The 8,988-nt window shown below is 47.6% G+C and overlaps 1 long non-coding RNA gene across 1 annotated transcript; it reads right to left on the reverse strand.

Annotated features, from left to right (window-relative positions):
• Positions 1-4,823: 4,823 nt before the first annotated feature.
• LOC125321588 lies at positions 4,824-8,749 on the reverse strand. The gene is made up of 3 exons (XR_007201603.1): positions 6,584-8,749; positions 6,077-6,300; positions 4,824-4,934 (listed from the first exon to the last, which is right to left on the reverse strand). It is a non-coding gene; the product is annotated as an uncharacterized LOC125321588 (long non-coding RNA).
• Positions 8,750-8,988: the final 239 nt, after the last annotated feature.

An 8,988-nucleotide genomic window follows, 5' to 3' on the forward strand; every position in this document is an offset into this window, starting at 1 on the left:
GGATCGGGGCCTCAAACGACCTCAAGTAACCCCTGGATCAACTGAAAAATTTTCAAATGACCTCAAGTAACCCCTGCGACCTCAAGTGACCCCAGTCAGGGCCTCAAATGACCTCAAGTGACCCCAATGACCTCAAGTAACCCCAGTCAGGGCCTCAAATGACCTCAAGTGACCCCAATGACCTCAAGTAACCCCGGATCGGGGCCTCAAACGACCTCAAGTAACCCCTGGATCAATTGAAAAATTCTCAAATGACCTCAAGTAACCCCTGTGACCTCAAGTGACCCCAATGACCTCAAGTAACCCCAGTCAGGGCCTCAAATGACCTCAAGTGACCCCAATGACCTCAAGTAACCCCGGATCGGGGCCTCAAACGACCTCAAGTAACCCCTGGATCAACTGAAAAATTCTCAAATGACCTCAAGTAACCCCAATGACCTCAAGTGACCCCAGTCAGGGCCTCAAATGACCTCAAGTGACCCCAATGACCTCAAGTAACCCTGGATCGGGGCCTCAAACGACCTCAAGTAACCCCTGGATCAATTGAAAAATTCTCAAATGACCTCAAGTAACCCCTGTGACCTCAAGTGACCCCAATGACCTCAAGTAACCCCAGTCAGGGCCTCAAATGACCTCAAGTGACCCCAATGACCTCAAGTAACCCCGGATCGGGGCCTCAATTGACCCCAATGACCTCAAGTAACCCCAGTCAGGGCCTCAAATGACCTCAAGTGACCCCAATGACCTCAAGTAACCCCGGATCGGGGCCTCAAACGACCTCAAGTAACCCCTGGATCAATTGAAAAATTCTCAAATGACCTCAAGTAACCCCTGTGACCTCAATGACCCCAATGACCTCAAGTAACCCCAGTCAGGGCCTCAAATGACCTCAAGTGACCCCAATGACCTCAAGTAACCCCGGATCGGGGCCTCAAACGACCTCAAGTAACCCCTGGATCAATTGAAAAATTCTCAAATGACCTCAAGTAACCCCTGTGACCTCAATGACCCCAATGACCTCAAGTAACCCCAGTCAGGGCCTCAAATGACCTCAAGTGACCCCAATGACCTCAAGTAACCCCGGATCGGGGCCTCAAACGACCTCAAGTAACCCCTGGATCAATTGAAAAATTCTCAAATGACCTCAAGTAACCCCTGTGACCTCAATGACCCCAATGACCTCAAGTAACCCCAGTCAGGGCCTCAAATGACCTCAAGTGACCCCAATGACCTCAAGTAACCCCGGATCGGGGCCTCAAACGACCTCAAGTAACCCCTGGATCAACTGAAAAAGTCTCAAATGACCTCAAGTAACCCCTGTGACCTCAAGTGACCCCAATGACCTCAAGTAACCCCCGTCAGGGCCTCAAACGACCTCAAGTGACCCCAATGACCTCAAGTAACCCCGGATCGGGGCCTCAAACGACCTCAAGTAACCCCTGGATCAACTGAAAAAGTCTCAAATGACCTCAAGTAACCCCTGTGACCTCAAGTGACCCCTGCGTCCTCAAGTGACCCCAGTCAGGGCCTCAAATGACCTCAAGTGACCCCAATGACCCCAAGTAACCCCCATCAGGGCCTCAAATGACCTCAAGTGACCCCAATGACCTCAAGTAACCCCGGATCGGGGCCTCAAACGACCTCAAGTAACCCCTGGATCAACTGAAAAAGTCTCAAATGACCTCAAGTAACCCCTGTGACCTCAAGTGACCCCAATGACCTCAAGTAACCCCAGTCAGGGCCTCAAATGACCTCAAGTGACCCCAATGTCCTCAAGTAACCCCAGTCAGGGCCTCAATTGACCCCAATGACCTCAAGTAACCCCAGTCAGGGCCTCAAATGACCTCAAGTGACCCCAATGACCTCAAGTAACCCCGGATCAGGGCCTCAAACGACCTCAAGTAACCCCTGGATCAACTGAAAAAGTCTCAAATGACCTCAAGTAACCCCTGTGACCTCAAGTGACCCCCGTCAGGGCCTCAAATGACCTCAAGTGACCCCAATGACCTCAAGTAACCCCGGATCGGGGCCTCAAATGACCTCAAGTAACCCCTGGATCAATTGAAAAAGTCTCAAATGACCTCAAGTAACCCCTGTGACCTCAAGTGACCCCGATGACCTCAAGTAACCCCAGTCAGGGCCTCAAGTGACCCCAATGACCTCAAGTAACCCCGGATCAGGGCCTCAAATGACCTCAAGTGACCCCAATGACCTCAAGTAACCCTGGATCGGGGCCTCAAACGACCTCAAGTAACCCCTGGATCAATTGAAAAATTCTCAAATGACCTCAAGTAACCCCTGTGACCTCAAGTGACCCCAATGACCTCAAGTAACCCCAGTCAGGGCCTCAAATGACCTCAAGTGACCCCAATGACCTCAAGTAACCCCGGATTGGGGCCTCAAACGACCTCAAGTAACCCCTGGATCAACTGAAAAATTTTCAAATGACCTCAAGTAACCCCTGCGACCTCAAGTGACCCCAGTCAGGGCCTCAAATGACCTCAAGTGACCCCAATGACCTCAAGTAACCCCCGTCAGGGCCTCAAATGACCTCAAGTGACCCCAATGACCTCAAGTAACCCCGGATCGGGGCCTCAAACGACCTCAAGTAACCCCTGGATCAACTGAAAAATTCTCAAATGACCTCAAGTAACCCCTGTGACCTCAAGTGACCCCAATGACCTCAAGTAACCCCAGTCAGGGCCTCAAATGACCTCAAGTGACCCCAATGACCTCAAGTAACCCCGGATCGGGGCCTCAAACGACCTCAAGTAACCCCTGGATCAACTGAAAAATTCTCAAATGACCTCAAGTAACCCCTGTGACCTCAAGTGACCCCAATGACCTCAAGTAACCCCAGTCAGGGCCTCAAATGACCTCAAGTGACCCCAATGACCTCAAGTAACCCCGGATCGGGGCCTCAAATGACCTCAAGTAACCCCTGGATCAACTGAAAAATTCTCAAATGACCTCAAGTAACCCCTGCGACCTCAAGTGACCCCAGTCAGGGCCTCAAATGACCTCAAGTGACCCCAATGACCTCAAGTAACCCCAGTCAGGGCCTCAAATGACCTCAAGTGACCCCAATGACCTCAAGTAACCCCGGATCGGGGCCTCAAACGACCTCAAGTAACCCCTGGATCAATTGAAAAAGTCTCAAATGACCTCAAGTAACCCCTGTGACCTCAAGTAACCCCGGTCAGGGCCTCCAATGACCTCAAGTAACCCCTGGATCAATGAGAAAAGACTCCAATGTCTTGTAATGGAGTCAGTGGACACAAGCCAGCTGGCCGATCACATCTCATCCTTCCTGGCCTCTCCCAGCCCTGTGCAGTGTGTTTGAAGGGAAAGGGCAAAGGCAGCTGTGAAGATAACACACGCAGTGGTAATTTATCACACTCACCAACAGTGGGTGAATAGGATGCTCCTGCTCATGTTTCCCACTTACCAAAAGAACATTTGAACATTTGTTCCCCCTCTTTGGCATAAAATTTCAACCAGCAAGGGCTCCAGTGTGGGGAGCCCCCGGCTCAACAGTGGATCCTGACTGCATTAACAATGCATTTCCAATGTTCTTTTTTACAAATGATATGTTGTGTAGTGGTTTGGTCCAAGATACTCATTACTGTTTATCTTCTGTGAGATAAGAATTAGGAGAAATGCAAAGCAGGCACCAAACTTGAAAGAATATAAAGAAGTTTATTAACAGACCTAAAAGAGGGAAAAAAAAAAATCATACCACACCTTCAGAACTCTCCTCCTCCCCCCCACCTTTCTCCCTTCTCCCACTGACAATGTAAAAAGACAACCCTTGAGATGTTCAGTCTGTTTACCACCTCCATAATAACCTTGTTCAGTCCATTTAGAAAAGAGGAGTCTCTGCTCGCATGTGAGTCCCTTCCCCCGACTTGCAGCTTTTCCCACAACTGCTTTCGAGGGTCCACTCTTGAAGTTTTTTGGGGTACAGTTTTAAGGTTGAGCCGTTCAGAAACAAAAGTTCTCTTCACCCATCTCTGGGAGCATTTCATCTCTAAGAACAGAGGCCCTTCTCCTTCCCTGGGAGCAAAGGGTCTTCCTCATTTTCATCTTTAGGACTATCTCTGGGAGCATCTCTAGGAACTGAAGTTTTCTCCTTTCCCATTTGGAGCAGAAGTCCTCATCTGGTCCATCTCTGCCTGTCCAAACTTCTCATGAAATTACAGCTGCATCAGCATCTGCCTATCTCAGCGCAGGTGTTTTTGCTTACAAGCTGAACACTCCACCCCCCATATCTTCATGAAATGAGAACGGGATACTCTGATATATCATAGCTTCACAACAGAATTTCAGCTTTAAGCATCTCCTCTTTCTCTTCCCTCAGGTTTTCGGGTCTTCACAGAAATAAAAGGGTTAATCTCACCTCGGCCTTGCAGCTGGAATGTCGATTATCGCTGTTGGTCACCTGACCTCTGCCGGACAGCGGTGCCACTTTGTTGAAATCTTGGCTGCACTGGAGAGGGAGGGGGGGGTTCCGAGCCTCTCCGGCTGCCCACAGCCCTGCTGGGGGGGCTTCCGTGGCTGGAACAGGCCCATCGGCTCCAGGATGGCCATGGCCCGGCCTGGCCTGGCCCAAGCAGGGCCTGGGCTGGGCCCTCTGGCCCCCGCACGGGGCCCGCAGCCACCTGTCCCAGCGCCGGAAACGAGAGAGGGCTCTGCCCAGGGTTTGTCTATTCTTAAGTGTGGATCACAGAGGTGGTCACAACTTTAAGTGGCTTAAAGAATTGTCCATATTCAAACTGGCCACTGATAGGTTCTGTCAGGTCATAGAGAAAGCTGTAGGAAGAACATCACTTCCGAGACTTAGCTTGCTAACCTATGACACGTTGATTTTTTCCCAGTCGCTGTCCTGGTGGCTACCCTCTTCTCTTTGCTCCTGGGGCTCTCTGCACTTCTTCCTGTTGCGGGTTGTAAATACTCTGCCATTATCCTTGCCTGTACCTTTACCTTTTCCTCATCCCTTCTTTCATATCTTTTATATACCTGAGATGCCTTTCTAAACAATTCCTGGAAGAGGCCACTTGGCCACCTCTCTTGTCCCTGCTCCTGCTGCCTGTGGGCTCTCACCCTCCGACAGCCTCCAAATTCTTTGCAAAAATCACTCATTTCCCCAGTGACCCAAACAAAATCCCTTCGTGTATCAGGCCAGCCTTTGGTGACGTTGTCTCTTACACCACACACCAAAGCTGCTCCTTGTCCAGCCGCAGTGTCCAGACACCCCTGCAGGACACCCGTCCAGGCCCCCGGGCCGCTCTCGCAGCACCACAAGCTCTGTAAAGCACCAGGACACAGCTGGGCACAGCTGACAGTGTCACAGGGATGGGCAGGTGGAAAAGACATCCTGCAGCCTCATGGGGCCAGGGGGCCACTGCCACCCTGCTTAGGGGGTGTCAGGGTCAGGCACCGCCCGGCGCTGAGCCCCGTCTGTCCCACAGCCTCAGCTCGGTCCCGCACCTCCCCACAGGCACCAGACTGTGCTGCCAGTTCTGCATTTCTGCACCCAGCCTCGGCACTCCTCTCCACAGGTTTACCCCCTTATAAACCCAAATCCTCCACCCTGGCTCCATAATGGCCCAGGGAGGGGTGGGGCTGATGGAACAATCCCTGTTTTCCCACTCCTGGGAGCCAGGAATACAGGAGACTTGCAGCTGGCCCTGTATTAGACTGAAGATTTTGAACATAAAGCAGAGAACTTCCCAGTTCTCACTGTTCTCTCCCTATCACATAGCCTCTCACTGCTGTTTGCCTTAACCATATTTCTACACACTCCCCTTTAACCAATCCTTTCCCAAACTAACACCATATTTCCCCCTCTGAGCATCTGCTGAGACCCTTTCTGGATGCCTCTTATTGCCCCCTCTGGGCATCCATGCCCTTAATTACCTCTGGGAGAATGTGCAAACTGTCTCAACATTCTCCTAAAGGACCCTTTGGAGATATTTTGGGATCATCATCCCTACAGTCAAGACCCTTTCTCGACTTTCCTTTGTTGCCCACCCAGGGCACTCTGCCATGTTTTACTCCCCAAAGTTGTACTCACCGGTGAGATTTGCCAAGAACCTTCTCGACTTTCCCTTACTGCCTCCTCTGGGCATCCATGTCCAGTGGTCCTTTCCTGTGGACTCTTTGTGGACCCCCTGGTCCGCCTCTCGTCTGTCCCCTGGACAGTCTCGGGTACCCAATCAATCACCTGGTGCTGGCCAGTGCTGAAGGGACCTGGTCACTGAAACTGGGTGAGGCACCTCCAGCTCCTCTTGACACGTGCTGTTCTTGGATGGTAGGAGGATCCCAGATGAGCTCCCAATTGCCAGATGTTTATGACCAAAAGGAGACAGAGAAATCCTGAAACTTTTTTCCATAAAAGGGAGAGAGACCACTGGGGCACACACACCCACGGGGTTTTCTCTCTTGGTGTTTTGGAGGGCGCAGCCTCCTTTTATCCCAAACTCCCGGCTGCATGGTGCCCTCTTCCTTGCCCCACTGGCTGAGGTACTAGGAAGGTACAGCCTTCCTGAACTGTCCACCCCATATCCCCCCTCAAACCTACCGTTTCACCCCAAAGTTCAGAAGGTCAGGCTTGTGCAGACCCTTGTCTGTTTCAGGAGCCGAGCTGTCTGGGCTCTGCAAGAAACCTGCTGCTTGAAGTCAGTAGAGACATTAAGATCCATTTCAAAGACATTGACACCCATCCCTTCACCCATCCAATTGTTGGTAAAGACATCAGCTTTCCTTTCATACTGAACACATGAGTTTGTGAGGGATGTCAGCAACATCAGGGAAAATACAAATCTAATGAAGGTGGGACAGCAAGGTAGCCCTGAAACAATGTGAGACTGAAATATATCACAACACCTATTTCTGAAAGAAAATTATATAAACCAGTAGTAATCAGGTTTGTGGAGCTGTTTTCTCCCCATATGAAATGGTTTTGGTATTACAATACTGGGAATGGTTTTAGTTCCCATATTTTGGAAAGGCTGTTTGGAAGCTTGAGGGAGTATGGAAAAAGACAAGGAAATCATTCGAGGGCTGGATAAAATTTTCTTTGTTTAGTTTCTCAAGAAAAGCCAGCTGCATTGTGTTGTGATCACAGTTCTGAAAGCATACAAGAACAAATGCCTGGAATTGGGAGCTGGAGAATGTCCAGGGAGAAACACACCATTGCAAGCAGGGTAAGAGAGACTCCTCCCATCCTGGGTGGTTTTGGGGGCGTATGGATTCAAAACAACTCCTAACAGCAAAACCCTGTAGGGCATGAACATATAAGCTATAAAATATCACTGAAGATAAATTTCGTTAGGCATCATGCAGATCAAAATGTTGAACACTGTGGTCATGGTCCAGAAGCACAATTATCCATTAACAGCAAGTCCGTCACCCTCCAAATTATCTTTTGTCTTTTGTTTTTTTTCCTTTGAAAGAACTATATTTATTAAAGGAATATGTAATTACCAGGTGGCACCCAGACATTCTAAAGGGATCAGCTTAAAGTTATAGTGTTTGAAGTGATGATAACAGCATTTCAGACATCACAACTGTGGTCACATTAAACAGTGACTACCAAATTTCTGAAAGAACATGATTTTGAGTCTGAATGAAAAGCCCATTTGTTGCCCTATTTTCCTATCTGTTTGTTTGTATGTCAGTGCTGGAAATGATGACTGTTGAGTGACATCTAGTGGATATGAAGATGCTGAACACCAGCATTTCAAAGATACAAAACATTTTGAAGTATGTCAGAGTTGTAGTGCTGGCAAAGGGACCACATAATTAAAATGCTGTGCATTGTAGCAAGATGTAGGTAACAAGCCAGAGAGTCAGAATCCAGCTTTTCAAGGAAATAGAAAATAAATCAAAATGTTTTAGATTTCTCTTTTTTAGATCAATTCTTATGTAAAAAAATCCCCACACTGCTTCCTGCTCATTGTCCTGCTTCCAGCTATACTTTATATAATCTCTATACAGAGAGTATTTACCAGCACACTCCCTGAAATCCACAGCCTGTCACACACTAGCCCTGGTATGATGGCCAGGGCCTTCTGATATGTCTTGGATGGGTATTTTTCCTTTTTCATTTCCGTTTCATTTTTCACAATTTAATATGTACTTATCCTTGAGGCTTACTGGCCACAATAAGTCTGGGGTTGCTTTATAGTGAGTCGATGACAGAAAAATTGTAGTTTTTTGTGAGAGATTATTGAAGAAGAATACCTGAAATGCTTGCCTGCCTTAATTCTCTTTTTGGGAAAATGTGTTTCGGAGAAGACCACATTTCAGAAACTGAGATACAGAAACTTTAATTTTTGGAGCTGAAGGGAAAAAATATCAACAGGAAGCTTTTATATTCCAAGGGCATGATTCATCAGGTGTCTTACAGTACACTTAAATTTATTGATCATAAGTATGTAATTGTGGGCTCTGGGTTTTTCACCTTGTCCACAGAGACTTACCAGGGCTCTGTAGGAACTATTAAGCTCCCACTCATTTACTTTGTTTCCCAAGTTCATAAATGTTAATTAATTTTTTTTGGCATTTTTATCAGTCACATTTTAAACAAGTCCCTGGATACAAAAACCGACTGATATTCTATTGATAAGTTAAATCCAAAAATCACTAATATGGGATATGTGGGTGAAATGGTAGAGAGTAATATGTTTTGATTACTCATGGATTCTTACAGTGAAATATAAGTTATAAGTAGTCAGAATGTTGGTGTAAATCAATTCATCAAGTCTGATCTTTGATCGGTTGTAAACTAGAGCATAGCACAAAGTGCCATGCTCGGTTGTTATACTGGATAAATTTGGTAGGGATTAAGCTATGTGTTACAGATAAGCTAATCACATCAATACAAAATTTACTTTGTAACACAAGATCAAAAATTTGAAAAAAAAAATCTTGATTCAGTGGCTCTTGGTCTCTAAGTCTAAGTATTCTTTCCACAAATATCTT

Source organism: Corvus hawaiiensis, chromosome 2, assembly GCF_020740725.1.
Source record: "Corvus hawaiiensis isolate bCorHaw1 chromosome 2, bCorHaw1.pri.cur, whole genome shotgun sequence".
NCBI classification, from domain to species: domain Eukaryota; kingdom Metazoa; phylum Chordata; class Aves; order Passeriformes; family Corvidae; genus Corvus; species Corvus hawaiiensis.